The sequence below is a fragment of the Bidens hawaiensis genome, unplaced genomic scaffold, assembly GCF_021521415.1.
Source record: "Bidens hawaiensis isolate Kalapana, Puna unplaced genomic scaffold, B.hawaiensis_p1.1 tig00008220_1, whole genome shotgun sequence".
NCBI lineage: Eukaryota > Viridiplantae > Streptophyta > Magnoliopsida > Asterales > Asteraceae > Bidens > Bidens hawaiensis.
The window spans coordinates 167,787-188,375 of record NW_027491585.1 but is presented as its reverse complement, the minus strand read 5'-3'; the positions used below and the strand labels follow the sequence as shown (position 1 = coordinate 188,375).

At 38.4% G+C, this 20,589-nt stretch overlaps 1 pseudogene across 1 annotated transcript; it reads right to left on the bottom strand.

Annotated features, from left to right (window-relative positions):
- Positions 1-6,884: 6,884 nt before the first annotated feature.
- On the bottom strand, positions 6,885-19,599 carry LOC143637356 (brefeldin A-inhibited guanine nucleotide-exchange protein 2-like; annotated as a pseudogene). Its single transcript, XR_013154415.1, has 11 exons — positions 18,403-19,599; positions 15,829-16,146; positions 15,390-15,742; positions 14,747-15,169; positions 14,383-14,672; positions 14,041-14,314; positions 12,787-13,289; positions 11,655-11,976; positions 9,922-10,287; positions 8,433-9,115; positions 6,885-7,580 (listed from the first exon to the last, which is right to left on the bottom strand). The product of XR_013154415.1 is annotated as a brefeldin A-inhibited guanine nucleotide-exchange protein 2-like (transcript).
- Positions 19,600-20,589: the final 990 nt, after the last annotated feature.

Below are 20,589 nucleotides of genomic sequence, written 5' to 3'. Positions count from 1 at the left end.
CGGCGTAACGGCCGGATCGCATTTGAGCTTATGCTCTGCCTTTCCCCGGGGTACACCAGTCATGTCGGCTGGTGTCCACGCGAAGATGTCTGCGTTTCGCTGCAGTAAGCGCTTGAGTAAGGTGCGTGTTGGATCAACAATTGTCGGGCCAATGGTAACGGCCTGATCGGGATATTTCCCATTGAATGCCCACTGTTCAGGTTCAGTGATGGTTTGTTTGGCCATCTTCGGTTTGGGTTTAGAGGAGACAGATGCGATGCATACCTGGGGAATGCCCGTGATCATCGCTACGCCTTCAGTTGTTGGCCATCCCATCATGCCGTGGACTGAGGATACCACGGCGTTGAATCTTGCCATCCCGTCTCTCCCGAATAGGATGTCATACGTATGATGTGGTTTTTTCATCACAACAAAATCCACATCCTCCGTGCGTGAATAATTCCCATCGGTGAGAGTGACGGGGAAAGATAGGATGCCCAAGGGAGTGTTCATGCTGCCGTCAAAACCCTTCCATTGAAGCGTAGACCGTCTCCAGGCGTTCCTTGTCTTCATCATCGAGCTTGTCGAAGAACTGCCTGTACATCACTGTCGACGATGCGCCATTGTCAACGAGGGTGCGGGAGGTGATGTAGTGCCCCAGCTGGCTTTTAATGATAATGGGGCCTTCTTTGTTTGGGCCTCCCGGCACTCGCGGGAAGCGCACTTCTGCTTCCTTCCATGCGCATGGTTCGGTCATCGGTCTCTTTCTTCCTCTGACCTTACCATGGACCATGTTGATGCTGATGTCGACGGGCTTTCGTCCGTTACCCCTGTACCTGTTGTCGTTCCTTCCTCCCTTCTTGATAGATGCCACGAGGTGTGCGAGCCTCCCATCCTTGACGAATGTCTCGACGATGTCCCTCAAGGATGTGCACTCCTCAGTGCTATGGCCCTTTGTCCCATGGAAGTCACAAGACTTGCTCTGATCCGCATTGGGTTTCTGTCGGATCGCTGGGGCTTTTGGCCATGGCAGTTTTTCCGTGGCAAATATCTCCGTGACGCTCTTGGTGAGTGGCGTCCAACGGTTTTTCCGGTTCGAAGGGTGCGTGTTGTCCCTTCCGCCAACCAGAGGGCGAGAGCTTGAGGGGGTGTCAAAGTTTATCCTTGACTGCCAAATACCTTGCCGCCTCTTTTTGTTTAGCCGGGCGGTTCTCACATTGTTCTCCCTTGTCCTCTGTGTGTAGAGGTTTGTATTTTGGGGGAGATCTCTTCCCAGCTGTTTCTCCGTTTCGGCGAAGCGCTTGGCTGCCGTCATTATGGCATCCCATGTGGATGGCATGCCGTCTTTACCCGTCAGAGTGCGGATAAGTTCTGGGTACTCAGCGCCCTGAATGAAAGCGGCGCGAACGAGGTCTTCGCTGATGTTGCCCAGACTCAGCTTCTTGGAGTTGAAGCGGGTGATGAAGTCCAGTAAGGATTCATCCTCTTCTCTCACACAGTTGAGGATCGTCCACTGCTCCTCAGTGTGCTTCCTCTGTTGACTAAACTGTTGACTGAACTTGTTCTGGAAGTCTGCCCAGTCATAAATGTGGTGGACCGGTAAACGGTCGAACCATGCTCTGGCTGCTCCTACCAGAGTCATCTGGAACATGTAGCACCACGTGGGTTCCGTCCAGTTACTGACGGTTGCCCCCGCAATGAACCTGTTCAGATGGTCATCTGGGTCGGATAGACCATCGTATGTGCCAATGTTGGACATTTGTTTGGCACTCCTCGGGGCGATTGCTTCTGCAATGTCCCTTGCAAATTTTGACCTTCCTGCGTTTGTAGCAGTAGGTCTAAAGGCCTTGGAGAAGTCACGCGAGCTTTTTTTCCGTGACTGGTTGGAATGCTTCCCCGAAATTCCTTTTTGGCTGGGGATCCGTTTCCTTACGCTTCCCTTTCGCCCTATGGCGAGGGTTCGCGTCGGTGTCGGAGTCTTCCCTCTCGTCGTCCGAGTGCTCGTACTCACTACTCATGTTGAGGTGCTGGCGAGTACTACCGAATTCCTCAGCTTGTTGGACTGAACGCAAGCGTTCGTCCAACTCAGCCTGAAATTCTCGTTGACGTGCCTCGGCCCATGCCTTCACTTGATCAAGTGTTTGGCGAGGGGCTCGAGTTCGTTTTTCCAGCTGGGTATCAGTGAATCCCAGTGGAATATTTACTCCACTTGCCCCTACATGAGTGACTGGGGTAGTGTTCGTAAAATGTACTTCACTTGCCCCAGCTTGGGTGGCTGGGGTAGTGTTTGTAAACATTGTGTTGCCGGTGTTTACCCCAGTGGCTGGGGTTGTGGTTACCGGAATTTCTCTAGTCATCTTGGAAGTTTTGAAAAACTGGAGAAAGATGTAGTTCTAGCTTTATGCACGGATGGCGCCAATGAAGAAACACTAAGTGACCCCCGGGCAGATTATAGGTAATCTGGGGGCTAAGTAATGTTTCCCACGAAGGTTAGGTCCAGCAGAGTAAGTTGTACTTCAGGGAACCTGCAAAACAGACACCGTAAGCTCGTCACTGAGAAGGGGGGGTTCCTCCTTGTGACCACCCTCCGGCGTGAGAATCAGTCTATATTGCTCTTTGAATATAAAAGTGTATGAATACTATTAGAGCAGTTATCAAGTAAGTTATACGAGATAGTAGATAATGAAATGATAATACCATTTGCTGTCTTTTATAGCCGAAGGTGGGTTTCCAAGGGGTTTAGCCGGCCCAACACGCTACCAACTGTAACCTATGCACGTGCCCTACCTGTGAGTGGTGGATAGGTAGCGGCTGACACAGAGCAGGCGTGCCGTGCACTCTTCGTCTTCTACCAACTGCAGGCTAGGCACGTGGTCTGGCAGGAGTTGGTGGGCAGGCGGCGGCTATTGGTCACAGTGCTGTGCGTGCTGTCTGCCACGCTGCTGTCAGTGAGCTGTCGCATTCTTGGTCAGATCTTTTGTCTTTACCTCGTCAGGTATCACGCAAAAGATCCTCCATCATACGGACTGGCCCATTTTGGCGGGAGTTTTTCCCCCTCCCGCCTTTGCTCATTCTTTCAGGTGACACTGAATATTTGTAAGTGTTAAGCCTTATGCGTGTAGCTATGCTGTGCGGGTAGCCTTCCCTGATGGCTTGTATCCGCAACTGCGGGAACAGGCGGGTTACTTTACCATTGGGAGGCTTTTCCCTGCGTATGCAGCTTGCATACTGCGCGTAGGCTTCTCTGAGCATGGTGGGTCCTGCGGGAGTAGATGGTCTTTGCGCAGACATCCCTGTTCAAGGTGAGTCATGCGGGACCAACTGAGCCCTGCTGGGACCTACCTCTTCAAATACCAACATAAATATATTATTTTGTTTTATATAAAAATATTGTATTAGTTATTACTATTAAGCTTTTATAAGTAACGCATTTTCACGTTAATTTAGATAAAATCATAAATTTTAAACTTCAAAGAAGAAAATTTTCACTTTATGTTCGTTTTGCAATAAATATAATAAAAGTTAAGGTCAATCGCTTTAGATGGTTTGCTTGTTTTAACACATGATCAATTACGTGTTTCATTATCTAGAATTAAAACAAAGAACAAAGTGAAACTACTAATTTTTAATATTGAGGTTAAAGTTACAAATAAAATTACAAATATTGTATATAAAGAAATATTTAAAGATTTACGAATTTTTAACTTTTTATTTTCATATTGTGTATTGGGTAAGTAGGTATCCCAATCAATACCCTTATATCCTTCCTAAGGTATTTTTTATAAGAAGTTTTTATGAGTTTATAGCTTTAAACTTTTAGAAGTTTCTAACTTAATACTTAAATTTTAACTATGTAAATCATATTATGCAACTTTGTGTAGTTTTCATTTGAAAATTCCAATAGGCCGAAAGTTTTTACGAAACTGTGCTATTTATGAAAAATGTTATTAAATGGTTCTCACTGAATAACTAATATTTTGATAAACTTCCAAGTCAAATGAGCTTCAATAATTATATAAAAACTCTATTTATTTATAAATGACCACACTATTAATGCCTAGTCACAGTTCAAGAAAGATAATGTGTGATAGAAAGATTTAAAGGCAAGATTCAAAGGGCATTAGGTGGTGGTCACATGAAGGCAATATGGTGTTGTGTATTTTTGTATATATGTGTCTTCCTTTTCCAAGTGGCCATGAGATTAGGTGTCAATCTTTCTTAGTTCAATTAATGTGGGTAGGTGAATGTGAATGTGAATGTGAATGTGAATGTGAATGTGAATGTGAATGTGAATGTGAATGGATGAGAGAAAAGAGAGATTAGAAATACAAGCATTATTGGTTTTGTCTGGTAGCATAATTAAAAGATAAATAATAAATTATAATGTAAGAACTTTAACTTCGTTTACTAAATAACCAGGACTGATCCGGTTTGGATCTTACGGGTTTTGTACCGTATTTTATGGGTTTTGTGGGTCTTACCCGATTTATGCCCATCTCTATTGTTGAGCTAAAATATATCAAGTTTAATTTCATAAAGCTAGTTAAAAATAAAATTCATTAGATAGGCATGTGAGGTTGAAACAAGTTATATTTAAAGACATAAAATCTTTTGAATATTATTTAAAAAATTAAGATTAAATTAATTATCGAGTCTACTATGATAATTTTTTTTCATTTCATACGTATGTATGAAAAACTATGAATATATCCCTATTATTCACTTAAGTCGTCATGGTTTCATCCTTGAGATAAATGAAACACTAAAAAATTGTGTTTTATCATGTAAAATTAACTTTTACTTCTTTTTTTTATAAAAAACCAAAATATAAACGACACGGAACAGATAAATGTAAAAAAAAATATAAATAATGACGATAAAACCCAAAGCACTTCAAACCTTTTCTTCTTCGAAGCTAACAAGCCACCCACATTTTTCTGGCCACCCCGTTAATCACACTTAAATCCAGCCCCGCCCTCTTGCTTGAGGGGCGGAGCGTGACACTTTGGTTTTGCTAATGGTTTACGAAGGTTCGTGTCAGAAAAGAATCATGTTAAATTGTGGCATAATTTAATTATTAATAATGATCCATGTAATTTACTCCAAACTAATTTATTATTTTAGAAGTATTACTTTTACTATCGAGTTCTATGCTGTTATAGTTTTTGGTATTTAGAAAACTAAAAGTACTATCAGGTAAGCATGACCCTTTATTTTAACCGCAATATCAGTATTAACAAAAACTCATTTATACGAGGCGTCGCTGATTGAATTCTAGAAACTCTAGAGACCAGAGGCTGAGTTACCATATCTAGGGACTAGGGATGAGCAAAAATCGGTATGGTACCGATTGGTACCGGTACCGAACCGGGTACGGGTACCAAAATCTGTACCGATTTGGTACAATTAGTATCGAATCGGTACCAAGGTTTTGAGTTTTCGAGATCGGTACGGTACCGGTATTTCCTAAATTTTATCTTAAATACCGATACCGGTACCAAATATTTACGATTTTCGGGATCGGGATCTTCGGTACCGGTACGGTTCCGAGCTCCTCCCTACTATGGACAACTTCGTTTGACTCAAGACTTCAAATCCACAACCTCATGAGCAACTCCGACCATTGCATTTAGACAATCCCTTTTCTTTCTTCATAATTTCAACAAATCCCAGCACTATTTTTTATTTTTAGAAATTTATTACTAAACATGTTTTACACCACATTTTATTTATACTATTCTCCCACTTACTGGTAAACATGTTCTCGCCACGACATAATCCGTACTTAAAACTAAACATAAAATTTAAGCTAAACAAAATACTGTATTAACAAGTTCTAAACATTATTTTTTTAATTTTTTTTTATAATTTTCAAAACATTTTTTTGTCAATGTAGTCATCGGTTCACCAAACTCACAACTTAGTCAATTTGACTAGGATACTTGATTTTAACTTCCAAAAACTTATAATACTGTATTAACAAGTTCTAATCATCGTTAGTGCTCTTAAAACATGATTTCAATCAAGCCATACTCTAAATCAGTTTTGACCAGTTTGGTAACATTTTAAGAACACGGATTAAACAGGTAAAAGTTAAAGGAGCCCGGACTAAAACCTTACTCTTGATGACAAACCCGGATCAAACGGGTCAAACTTTAAACTTCAACTAGAAATGGAAACAAGTGACAGTAAAGTGTGTAAAAAATTGCCACAAAATAACACTTCATATAACCTTCGAATTTGTTCCATTGAATCAAAATTGGATTATTATTATTATTATTATTATTATTATTATTATTATTATAACAATTTTTACAATCATATATAAGTTAAAAAAAGAAAAAAAAAATCTATAAACTTCAAAAAAGGACAAAAAAAGTGATAACCCAGGGCCGGCTCAACGAGTGAAGGCCTAAATCAAAACAAGCTTTTGTGACCCTTTCATGACAATTGTTAAGGTCAAAAAACATTGCTTATTACAAGTTTTGAACTCATAACCTATACTTCTTTATAACAACCAACCTTACTTGGGGGCCTTAATTAAGTGTAGGCCTAAAACCCTAACTTGTTTTCGTTGTCCCACGAGCCACCCCTATGATAACCATACTCTAAAAGATAGTTTACATTTCTATCACACTTGATAAGAAATGCATATTCTGTTAGTTACATAAAATCATATTTCAAGATTATACGCAAAATAGTTAACTAAACGTTAATGCTCAGCGATTACATCAGCCAAAGTGTCAGTCCATAGCAAACTTACTCGACAAAACAAGCAAGGCATTTATTAGGCGCATGCATGATTGAACTCGAGCGTTGCGAAAGCTTTTCCATAGCAAGCTGGTAAGAAGCCCCATTCTCACTAGATACAACGAAATCTACTGATTCTAAATGCATTTGTGCCATGAATATAACTACATACGCTATATATATATTTCTAACAAATAACAAAGCAAAAGAAGGCAGAAAAACCAAACGATAGAAGAGAAAAAAAGAGCTTTCAACATAACTGAAACAGAACAGGACCGACTGAAGAGCTAAGCATTTCACTAAGTGCTACTTTGACCTCATGGGACCCGTGCTCACATTTTATCAAGCTCGAAAACAAAGGGAAAAAACGAGCAAGATTCTTCTCAAACGAAGAATCTCCCAAACTACATATCACGTGTAGAGTAGCAACAATAACGGGCCCACGAGAAGTTAACTCTCTTTTTACCAGACCCTAAAGGTACCGACCAATGGGGTTGGTTGTTAGGAGACACGTTCGTCACATGTGCTACTTCAATGTAAAACTTCAAGACTTGATGGCAAAGGTCAACGAGGTAAGCTTCAACTTGTGATTCCTCGTATAACGGGGGTTTGTCAGTTTCAAGATTTTGTAACAAAGTGAGGCAGATTTGGTAGGACTCGTTTTCGAGGCGTAATAATGGTGGGTCCTGCATTTGGGTCATGGGCCCCAGATCTTGTATGCTAGAGCGTAATGTGACATCCATGTTTATTTTGTGAGCATGATTTGCCATTTCATGTACTGCATTCAAAAGGATCATGGTGTTTTTTACTGATAGTTGAGGTCTATATATGGTCTGGATCTCCGTAATCGCCTGATAAAATTTACAAAACAGGACATTAGAATGGATATAATACTTACAGCAAAAGTTAATTATAAAAGAAACATTTCCTATTAAAATCCTTGGGAACCAAATATTTATGAACGCGTCAATCTGAGTAGGGGCGTCCATGTAACCGAAAAAACCGATCCTCAATCGAAATAACCGAACTGAGCTAACCCAACCCAAATCCAACGGTTTGGTTTTATGTTTTTTCAAAAACCGAATTTCCAGTTCGGTTTCGGTTTTGCATGTATTCATCCCCGTAAAAACAAACCAAACCCATAAAAACCGATAAAATCCAACTTTTTATTGAATTTATGGATTATAATATTTATTTTAAAATGTTAAGTAATATATGAGAATTTAATGATGGTGTAGCCCAAACACTTCAGGCTCAAATGTGTAATAATCAAATTCAAAAACGGAATAACCCAAATGGCAAAACCAAAAAAAACTGAAACTGAACTGAATCCATCGTGAAAACTGAAACCGGGCGGTTTTCAAAAACCCAAACCTAATTTCAGATTTTGGTTCGGTTTGAGCCCAAAACCAACCCAGGCACACCCTAGATTTGGGTTAAGTTTTATTCTATTCTATAAATAGTCGAACTGGTAAAAATAGCTAAAAAGGAAACAGGTCAAATGAGTTAAAAGTCACCTATATGTTTACTGCATCTAAGCTCCTAAAACATTTTATTCAATAAAATAGACTGCTATTGAAATAGTATAATTAACACACTAATTATGCATAAATCTATAGGACAAAATGGGGCTCCGTTAACTAAACCCCACCCGTTTTGTCCTGTAACAAAAATTACCCATTTTGACTCATTACATATTTTACCTGTATCAACAGAAGTTGGACCGCAGCACGACATTTTACATCAGAAATGGCGGTATATAAGCGAGCCATCCGCCTTTTCTCTACCTCATCATCCTGCATACTAGACTCTGCAGATTCCACATTACCTATTTCTACCGACTCATCATGATTTAAAAATGTTCCATCATTATTAAAAACAAAAGAGAAATTAGGTAATGTTCCATTAGCTGCTTCCTTTAAAGACAAGACGACTTCAAGCCACTTATCATCATCGAACAACTCTCCAGCATTACTCATCAACCGAACAAACGCAGCAACACCAATACCAGCAAGGCTTTGATGAGGACGTTTAATAAAACTCACTAGTAAATCCAGAACCTTTTTTAAAAGTGGATTAACAGTACTGTAAAAGTTAACGAAAAGGTCAACAACCAATTGGAGTGAAAGTGTACAGGTTTCATAGAGCCAAGAATCTTGATCGAGTTCATCATCGCCAATAAGAACATGTTCAGATGATGAAGTATCACCAGAAGGATCAATAGCATGTTGGACATAATCAAAGATTGGAAATAAGACGGATTCGAACACGCGTTCCCATAAAGGTAGATTGAAGTGATGACCGTGGTTTCTTAATGTATAGAAGAGTACTTGAAGAGCATGTTGCCTAATTTCAGGTCTCGGATCAAAGCAAAGGTCAGACAGCCCTGAGCAATAAGAATAAATTGTACATATAAGATTGTAAGATGGGTTTGAAAACAGGAGGAAACGTGTCATTTTTTTAAGTTATTGCAAACATTGTAAAGACTAATACTAGTTTCCTTATCTTTTTTTGATCTTATATTATTTTCCTTTGCAATTTTGATCTAGTATTAGTCCTGTGACTTGTAGTTGAGTTGTGCATATCAACACTAGTCATACAAAACAGGTTGACACAGCTAACCGGTTAAATAAGCGTGTATTTGGTTATGGTTCTGCTTATCTATGGGTGTGCACTAAACCGAAATGGTATTGCCCAAATGTTTTGAGGTCAAAACCGAAAAAACTGATCTGTAACTGAAAAACCAAAATAACATAACCCTTACAAAACGACAGTTTAGTCTTATATTTTTGTAAAAACCGAACCGTTGGTTCGATTTCAGTTTGGCATGTAATTAAAACCAAAAAAATCGATCCGAATTAATAGAATTCATTTTTTCTTTTGAACTTTAATTTAATAATAAGAATGTATTTAGTAGTGTAACCCAAATGTATAATAATGAATTAATTATTAATTAACAAAAATATTTAAGTCCAAAATCTTTATTCTGAGCCCAACTTTTTTTCAGTCCAAAAATTAAAGCACAAATGGAAAAAACCAAAACCAAACCAAAAAAATCAAAACGGAACGGTTTTCAAAATCTCGAAAACCGAATTTTTGGTTTTTTATTTGGTTTTAGGTCCAACATTGAGTTACCCGAACCCTATACAATTCGCCAGGCTGCCAGCCCGTATAATAAATAAACTTCCTTACCAGCTAATAATGGAAACCAGAAATAAAGATGGTCATCCTTATCTGCCAACTCGCCATTCTCATAACACTTGTTTCCTTGAGGTGTAGATTTCACCATCTCAGAACCTTCTTTCTTTGAAAAGCCTATGCCTCCTTCTGCTAGTTTCTCAGCACACAAACGCAAGAAACCAACAGCACTGAGACTGTTACACAATCTTTGTTGAATCTACTATTGGTGAATGCAATCAGACAGTTTACACAGTCTGTAAATGCTGTGGTTTCTGCCTCGGTAATGTATGGGAAATAATCTTGCACAATCTTCTCCGTTATTTCAAAAGCAAGTAGTACAATGTTTTTATGGTTATCATAAGCTGCTATTGTAAAGACCTGGTAAATGTTACAATTAGAATTAAAATTTACAACGTAAATAGACGAAAGCATCGGTGATTGGCTAATGAACCACTTTTTTGTGTGAAAATGCAACTGCGACACCAAGTTCACTAGAATGAGCTATAATGGAGAATAATTTCAATTACCATACGATTTTTAAGAGCTAGAAGATGCAACCTATTTATTTTATAAAGGGGTTGACCAGGGATAGGTTTTATCTTTAGCGGGTAAAACGGAAAAATATACATACACATATATATAAATATATGTATGTATATATGTGTGTGCAGCAAAAAAGGAAACAGGTCAAATGGATTAATTGGATCGGAAGTCACTAAGTGTATTTTTAATGCATGAAACCTCCTAAATCGTGTTTTAGCCATCATATTTGACACTACAAATTAGTTAAAAGAATAAAATATTGAACAAAAAAGTGTTAAAAAGGGTCCAAATCAAGCCTTCTTAACACCTCTGATTTTTTATTTTTTGGCAAATTGGATTTTAATAATCACACATTTTTGCAATTGGCCGTTAATAATCTCACCTCAAAAAAATTCTTGCCACTAGTCCCCACCTTTCGCCCTATTTTCTTCATTGGACATTCGTTAAAAAAATTGATGTTCTCGGGCTTTTGATCGGAAGGAGGATACGGGCCTATTGATGTAAAACTTACCTCGATATGGTTCTCCAAACGTCGAAACGGGCTTCAATTCGGGTGTTTAAACATCCAATTAACAAAAAATCAAGTTGTTTGGAGCACCGTTTTGAGATAAGTTTTACATCAATCAATGCGCATCCTCCTTCCGATCAAAAGCCCTAAAACATCAATTTGAAATACGAAAAAAACTTAACGGAGTTATTTTTTTTTAACGGGGTCCATTGAGAAAAAATAGGGTGAAAGGCGGGACTGATGGCAAGAATTTTTTGAGGTGGGATTATTATCAGCCAATTGCAAAAAGGTGGGATTATTAAAATCCATTATGCTTTTTTTTCAGTTACACTTGATAAAATGTCAAAAATATCTCATTCTTTGCAAACTAAGTGTTTCTTTCAACACACCCAGCTATTTAACTGTTTTCACTAAGGTCACAGTTATTAACACTATTTAATAGGTTGCCCAACTAAGTATCCTGTTTCACTTAAACCAATTATAAAATCTGGTAAATAGGTTGTGTGGTGAATATAATGTTAAAAGTTAAAAACATTGGTCAATTTGTTTATTCTGTAAAGTAAAAATTTATTAAACCTTCAAGAAAATAGTAGTTTCAAGTTTCAATATTCAGGTGGCCTTGATGAAAAAACTTTGACATCTGGACCTTAATATAAAATAATTTAAAATAGCACATGTCAAGAAAGAAAGATACCGTAAACATGCTTTTCCACCCCGACTTGACATTATTGACACGAGATAGAACCATTTGAGAGACGCATCTGATTATTAATTCTCTGATTTCCACTGCACTACTTTTGCGCATGGCAATCACAAAGGGTTTCATAAACTCATGCTGGAAGTTATAATTAGCCAATTCTTCTCTCTCCAAAAATTTCATAGACAGCTGGCGTAATGAATCCATAGCAAATATTGCAATTGACAGGTTTTCAGAACAGCCTATGGTCACAAAAAAATCAGAGAGTACATTCCAGATACTTGTCCAAACAAGCCGGATACGGTTCATGTTATAGTGCCTGAAAATAAGAATGAAGAGATAAAGCATGATCAAACCCTCTGAAAAAATACCCATGAAAAGTATTGACAACTTTGAACAATTTACTTATAAATGGGTCGATTTGGGATGTATTTATCTCAAACCGTTCAAATCGTCAAAATTAGGTACAAGGGGAGCAGGGCAAACAGATTAAAAGCCATCCAAGTTCTACTTTTAATGCATACAACCACATAAATCGTTTACACACAAAGATTTAGAGTAATTAGGCCTGTAAACAAACTGAACAGACACTAACGAAGGAAAGTTCATGTTTGTTCATTTAACTTAAACCAAACAAGAACGGGTTTTCTTCTTCATCTTTGTTCATTAAGAGAATGAACATGTTCATGTGTTTATGTTCGTTCATTAGCATTCTAAATGAACAGTTCATGAACATAAACAAACCAACATAAAAGAGTTAAACAGACATAAACCAACCGAGATAAACAGGTTAAACAGACATAAGCGCGCTAAACAAACATAAGCAGGTTAGTGGTGGCCTGGTGGGCTACTAACATGTTTAATTATTTTTAAAAATCATAAAATTACATAGTTAAATAGGTTAAACAGGCATAAATGAATGCTCATGAATGTAAATGAACGAACAAAACATGTCTTCATGCTCGTTTGTTCACGCAAATGAACAACATTTGTGTTTATGTTCGTTTATTAGATAAACAAACTTCCCTCCGAATGGTTCACTGAACGTTTTGTTGTTTACAGGCCTAAGAGCATTATTGAAATATTTTGTTTTTATAAAGGAAGCAAGAATAAAGAGGCAGAACCATACGCAATTTCGACTATTTTTGTTAGGCTGAAAACTCGAGGATCAGATGCAGACCGTAGCTCCCCCATGGAAACCTTGCAAAGTGCGTTGACAAATTCAACTATTGCCTCACTCTAAAGATTCTGACTTTTTGCAAATATACGATTCATATCACCAACTTGTTCCAACATATTCAAGTTAGACACCAAATTGTGTGCTTGTTCTGATGTGATAACACCAGCAGAAGCATTGCCACCAATGTCAGAACTATCATATGACCCTCTTCTCATTGCTGCAGCCGCCTGCTGAATTCTCCCAGCCCTTTTTTTCTTAATAGCAGGAAGGATGTTTGACTTTGACTGTTTTGACTTTCCAGATTCATTCTGATTAACAGCAAAGAAAGTAGCATCTGGTGGGGCCCCCTCCCTTAATAGATGCAAATTCTCAAACCGAGAAACACATGTGAGAACATGTTCCCATGCCTCTTGTAAGTAATCTCCATCCTCATCTGCAATTGTAACTATCATCTGTGAAACAAACATTATTAAGAGTAACTGTTCAGAATAATGAACCATTAAATATAATATAAATATAATATAATACGATTATGAATTTGTTTTGGAATAAGCAAAATATATAGTTATCCACTCTTCATTCTCTAATATGTGTCCCCTTTTGGAATGAATGTAAACCCGTTCGTGTTGTGGCTCGTTAAACCGTGAAAAAGATTAATGTCATAAAAACTTTATGCCGTAACGCATAGGAAACTATAGAAATGAATACCGGTACCCGTAAAAAAGTCAATTATATGTGATCCCTTTCGATTTTGAACAAAACTTTTTACCGAAACAGAGATACAAAAAAACACGTTGCAACGGTATATTTCGGAACTTATAACCAGTTTTGATGGTGTGCACATTTTTACTTCGATCACTTGTACGTTACCACTAACAACTCGGTTTTGAACAAAGTTTACATCGATACATAGATAAAAAAATAAGCATGTTGCAAACGCCATATTGGTAACTTCATAGAACAATCGTACCATAAAGGTTATAAATAAATAAAGTTAGTGGTCCACGTTGCATAACATGCTTGCTAAGAAAGAAATATAAAAAAAATGTCAAAAACATTAGGATCTAAATGCTTTGTTTAGAAGGGCTCGTATTGTAAATTGGAGAAATCGTGGTTAAAGGCTTGTAAAATGTGAATAGTGTTTTCATTTGCAATCAAATTTTCTGATTACAACTAACTATGGTGAGTTTGGGCAATACAAACCTTGATTGCATCAATGTTTCTCTGTTTTATATCAGCTGGTGAATGAAGGGAAGTAAACTTTGCTAGTGAAGTCACAAAAGCATCCCGATGAGTCTTCATAGACATTGCTGATGTCACATGGATCGCATGACGAAAGCCTTCCAAACATTGTGTAACAATGATGACATTATCACTTTGGTCTAGAGGAACGCTAAAGGCAGCAAGCATAGGAGCCCAACATGCCTCTATCATAAATCTAAGTATAAACACATCTGTAGCAGCATAATAAACTGACCTACAAATTGTCAACTGCAAGTTAATAACGTAAACATCAATAAAAGTAAATGTACAATAAATACTTACTCGGATTTTCGTGCTTTCTCTTGAAATTGTTCTTGCATATGTCGCATAAGATCTTCACTCGTGTGATTTTCCTCACCTCTCTTACGCACCACAATATTTAATATACTATCGAGCCCCAGAATCTTATTTGTGTTATTAACAGAATGACTTTGGTGAACCGCTAAATCATCTTCTTTCATTTTAATCTCGTTTTTTGAAATCCTTTCAAACAATGATCTCAAGTACTCCTCTGGTAAATCTTTTCCGTCATCTATACCACGATTGTTTCTTACAAAATCATCAGCTGACATCTGCAAAATTAGCAAAGCTTTTAGGCCCATTTTTGTTTAGAAGAATGTAATTCGCATTAATGCTTTAATATTACCTTATTCTTCACCATAGGATTATGAGCATCAGTATTCAACATTATAACAGAGTATGCAAGAACATAAGCTGTATCAGCACTGATGAATGCTTTTGGATTGCATTTGCAATAACGCTCAGCAAATTTTTCCATAATTCGATCAATCTTTTGTGCCTCACCGGGCAACCTAAAGCCCCTTAGAAAGGTTCTGATTGCCTCATCAAACTCCATATCTTGAAATTCAAAGGAATCCACATATGCATGCATTACTTTTAGTGATAAATCTTCCCGCTCCCCGAGATAATCACCAATCATAGTTTTGTTCAAACCAGATACATTTTTTAAGAATTCAGCTATTTCTTCAGGTGAACTTCCCACTTTTTTCACATTGATCAAGAATTCAATACCCTTCTTAGGTTTGCGGTTAAAAAGTGATATCCCTTCCTGCCATTAATCTTACATTAGATCACTACAATTCGAACATAATACTGCTTCAAGAATCTCAGAAGTTTAGAATAACAATTTGAATCTTTGAATGAAAAGGAACTAGGAGGTTATATGCATAAAAATATAGAATTTTCAGTTTTGACCCTTTTGAGATACTACATGATCCATATCGAGTCATTAATAAGTACATGAATCGAATAGCTGCCTCTAAACTTACCTGAAGTTCAAGCTTGTACGCACGGCGTTGCTCAATCGTTAAAGCATCTGAAACTTCAGTTGAAGCATCCGAGTGAGTATCTGATCCATCAACAGGCTCTTGTTCAGTTGCAACCCCATTTTCCATGGGTAGATTTGTAATTTCAGAACTGACCTCAGCCATATCAGATAACTTTGCTGAATGAGGATCAGGAATTCTCAATTGTTTGTTCATCCAATCACCCATCGACTTTAAAGTATCCACCAAGCACTTCATAGCTTCAAGCTTCATGGTTGCTTCCTGAGGCGGTAAGAGTGATGTGGCACCACCAGGTGGCACACCTTGGGGCGGTTTTCAAAAGCCCATTTACCATTCTGTGCAAGAATTTAGAACAGATACTTTGGCACAACCAAATAGTAATTGCACAAAGCTAACTAAAAAAGCACTAGAAAGAATATACCTCTCGAATATGTTGGATGAATTAACATCACAATCATAGTTGATGAATATATCTACCAAGATCTGCGAATCAACACAAAGCTTTTCAAGAAACCGCATTACAATCATTTTCTGCTGAAAATTAGGTTGAGCAACATTCTCTAGAACTCTGAGAATAATCATGGGAAAAAAGACTCCAATCTCTGCCTTCAATCCAGCTCTAAATCTTGACACGAGGCTAATGAAAATTGAGCAGGAGAGCTGAAAAATAATCATAAGATTTGATGCACTGTTCTTCAATAGAGACAAGCATAAGTACTGTCTAATGGCACCCAAAAATCTGTTTCAAAACAAAGTAAGAAAATAGAAATAATATGTAAGACAGAAAAAGACCAGCTGTAGTAAGCAGAAAATCGAAGGTACAAAGTGCATCTAGCCATTCAAATGCAAGAATTGGGAAATAGCAGTCATACTTTGTAAATACAGTGTATTATGATAACAAATGATCTCAATGATGCATGTTGGAAAGCTCCAAAACTTCCTGATTTCAAATTCTCATTCAGAATGGATTCTAGAAATAGCATCCTATTCAGGTAAAGCAAGACAAAAACTAGGATAATCATAGATCCTAATATATATATTTTCTTTCCAGGATACTTATAGTGCTTACAGGAATAAATATCCACTGGAATCATCTATCCTTTCTACACTCACATCAACCTGCGAAGGTATTAATGTAATATTCCCACATGTCAAGATCAAACATATTTTTGATTTATCGTATAATCTTCCTGTTATATGAGTTACACATAGTAACATCAATTCACTTGGCAAATTTTATTCTACAACCAGCATGCACAGTCACTATCCTCTCAGTCACATGTTCCCAAAAGACAACCTACAACCATTACATGTTAGTATTACTACCAGGTTCATGCACAGCAGTACAGGCTATGATCATTCATTTTCCCAATCACTGTAATACATCCATTCAGTAATTAAGACTCACCGCACACACCTCAAGTGCACCCAACCTACAGTAATAAAAGCTCTAAAGGATGCCTAAACTTATGCTAATCTAAACCCTTGATATTCCTTTAACCTATTGAAACAGTTCCTACCACATGATCACTACAAAACATTTACTATGAACGAACAGACCAATCCTTTAATGTAGCAGTGAGACTTTATTCTCAAAATTGAAAAATATGTATATTATATGTTAAAAGCTTTGAATGAACCACTTATGCTTCTACTTAATCCCACTTAAATATTAGGTGCTAGAAGGGCACTTAGCCATCGGGGTATCCACTAAACACTTTCGATAACACTGAGCAGAGTGATGAAAGTAACACGTTTATTTAAAGAAAAATCCACTTAAGTGATAAAAGTAACATGTTCTAACAGTCAAAATGAACTTGCACATTACTACAAGAAAAGTAACATGTTTGAAGCACTTCAGTGATGAAAGTCTAGTTTGATCATGAAGATGACCCTTAACAGAGCATGCCAATATGGTAAGACCTAAGCAAAAAGCATTGCAAACTCTTACGAACATTTCATCATAAAATCAAAGGAACTAAGGGGGTGTTTGGTACAGAGAATGGAAAAGGAGAGAAAATAGAAATGGAAATGGAATTGTAGAGAAAGAGAATTGGTATGGAGAATGAGAATCGTTTCTCTTGTTTGGTACACGAGAAAATAAACAGAGAACTCTACCATACCCAACCCCACCTCCACCCAACCTGACACCACTCACCACCGCAGCCCCACCACCACCAGCACCACCACCACAGCCCTTTCTTCAACCACAGCCCACCACCACCGGCTGCCGCCACCAAATCCCCTTCTTCAACCACAGTACACAAGAAATTAAAAAGATTCAAATTTTTGGAACATAAGATATAGAAAAAGGAGGCTCAGATCTGTCATCACTGCCTCTTTGGAGATTTTGCGGTGGTGGTTGTGGTGGCGATGATGATGATGATGATCAGAAGCCACCTGCGACCACCGCCGATTTCCACCACCACTGTCACCCACCTGCGACCACAATCACCCGACCATCTGAAAACCCTAACCTACCACGAACCACCACTTGAAACCCTAATCTCCGTTCACCCGTACCACCTGCAACCTACAACCGGTTACCATCTCTGTGTTCACCACTGCGAACGGCGGAGACGGGGTGGTGGTTGCAGACTTGGAGACGAGGTGGCGGTTGCAGACTTGGAGACGAGGTGGCGGCCGGAGACGAGGTGGTGGCCGGAGACGGGGTGGTGGCCGGAGACGAGGTGGTGGTCGGAGACGAGGTGGTTGCCGGAGACGAGGTGGTGACATGCTATGAGGAGGCTGCTGAGAAATGGATTTCTCTTTGTTTTAAAGAGAAATGGAATTCTCTAGTTTTAGAGAAATAGAAAGAGAAATAGAAATGAAAATTGGAAAACAAACAAAAGAAATATTTCTAATTCCATTTCTCCCCAATCAAATCCCTCTACCAAACACCCAATAGGAATTCAAAAAAGCTACACTTAAATCATAACACCATCCCAATTACATCATAACATCTAAAATGACAAAAAAACAATAGGTGAAATACCTTTCACTGGTTCGAAAAACCGGCCCTGCATTCTCCAACAATATCTTGAGCAACTCCAAGGCAAGAAGCTTCCCACGCATTAACAGTGGGTCCGCCAACGCCTCTTTCGGTGGAGTCTTCATAGACAGCTTACAAAGAGCTCTAAAAACCAAAAACGCATCTCTTCTTAACTTATTCTCAATCTGAACCTCCAAATCATCATCTCTCCCCGCATCCCTTCCACCAACTCCCCTTTCCGTCCCTCCAACGCCGTCTTATACATACTAATCTCCCAATACTTGGCATCCAACATGTCCCTATCCGTCGAATCCAACATATCAGACGGATTCGTCGACTCCATATTCGACGTCTTCGTCTCAAACGCACCATCATGCACCACACTAGATGAACCCCCAGACCCCGGATTCATAACCCCATCCACTCCCTGCATAACCTTACTAATAAACCCTTGAACAAACATCGTCATCGTCCCGTCTCCATCCTCCCCTTTGGGTTCCATCAACTCCGCCACCACAATCGGCTGCACCGGCTCGCTCGACGAATCCGCCTCCATCCGCCTAAACACAATCACCAGCATCTGAACCAACGACGCCTTCGCAGTCGTCTGGTTAACCACATTCTGACTATCTAAATAAATATCATAACTAGTCCTCACAATCTGCAGCAAGCTATCACCGACTATCCTCAACGACACCGACGTCACAGCTGATAAATCATCTTCAAAACTAACAACTCCACTCCCTCGTCCTCCAACTCACGACACTTACACACCGAATCGATCACTTTCGCCAACAGTTTCGCGTCCGGTCCACCGGCGGGATCCGATTCGCCACGTAAGCAGCCGTGAGCTATCAGTTTCTGTATGCAATCCAACGCCGGTTCGGCGATCTTAACCGTTTCGGAAAAACAGGCGTTAATTAATAGAGAAAATATGAATTCCGATTCGGCTAGGGTTAGCTCGTTCGTACCGGAATCGTATAAGACACCAGACGGAGATGAAGACGATGACGTGGCGGCTGATTGTTTATCCGGTGAGGCGAGCAAGTACGGATTTAGACTGGTGAACGAGCTTGGAGTGTTTACGCCAGGAACCGTTTCTGATGATTTTGTCAAGGGCGGGAGAAATGATGGAGCTGATGAGACGAGATTCGGCTTCGGAAGAAGAAGAAGAAGAAGAAGAAGAAGCCATGTGACGGTGGATTACGGTGGTGGTTTGTTATTTGGTGAAAATGAAATCTGGGGGAAATTTTTGGGTGAGGAGTTGAAATGACGTTAGTGCCCTTGAGATCTGAGTTGGGTAGTAGACTGCATCGGGCGGCGGTTGAGTACGGAAGGGGTAAACCGTGGGGTCGTTGTGTAATTTCACAGTTCGAGATCGAAATAAAAGAAAGAGCACATGGCCACCACGGACGTAACGGTTTTGAGAGGTATTTATTTTAATAATAATAATAATAATAATAATAATAATAATAATAATAATAATAATAAAATTCTTCCTATCTCGAGAGATGGTGTACTAGACCGGATTTGTTAGATTATAACGTTTTGATGAGGACATGATGAGGGTTATTGTAGAGTTAAGATTTTTTAAGGAATAATAGAAAATTTTCTATTGTTTTTCTCGTATTTGTTTAGTTTTGTCTTTACTTATAATGGACTTTTAATGTTATCTTCTTTATTTTTTTATGTCTCTATGAAATTTTTTATTACTTATGTTTTATTACCACTTTTTTTTGTTGTTGATGGTATATGTTTTGTATTTTTCATTTATTGTTATTCTGATTATATGAGAAACACGTTATGTTCTATGTTTTCCAGTCTATAGATGGTTAGATACAACGGTTCAATTGTGTAGAATCATAAATTTAGTAAGTAATAAGAATCTTTCAGTGTATGTCGGTATGTCTCCGAAAGTTCTAGTGGATGGCCACATATCAGCCAAAAAGAACAACTTAAGATTTTATGTCAATGTTTCATTGGTTAAAATTAATAAGTGCCTTTGCATGTATTAGCATAATAGAAATCATTTTTCGCTTTAGGTTATGATATCATCACCTTATTAGTCGTTAGGCTGTTTGTTTTTATATTCGGAGTCAAACTATGCCACCTTAAACTATAGTTGATGTCATCGGATGATTAGTAGTTGAAACTCGGCCATTTACCAATTTACCAATACTAATAAACCAA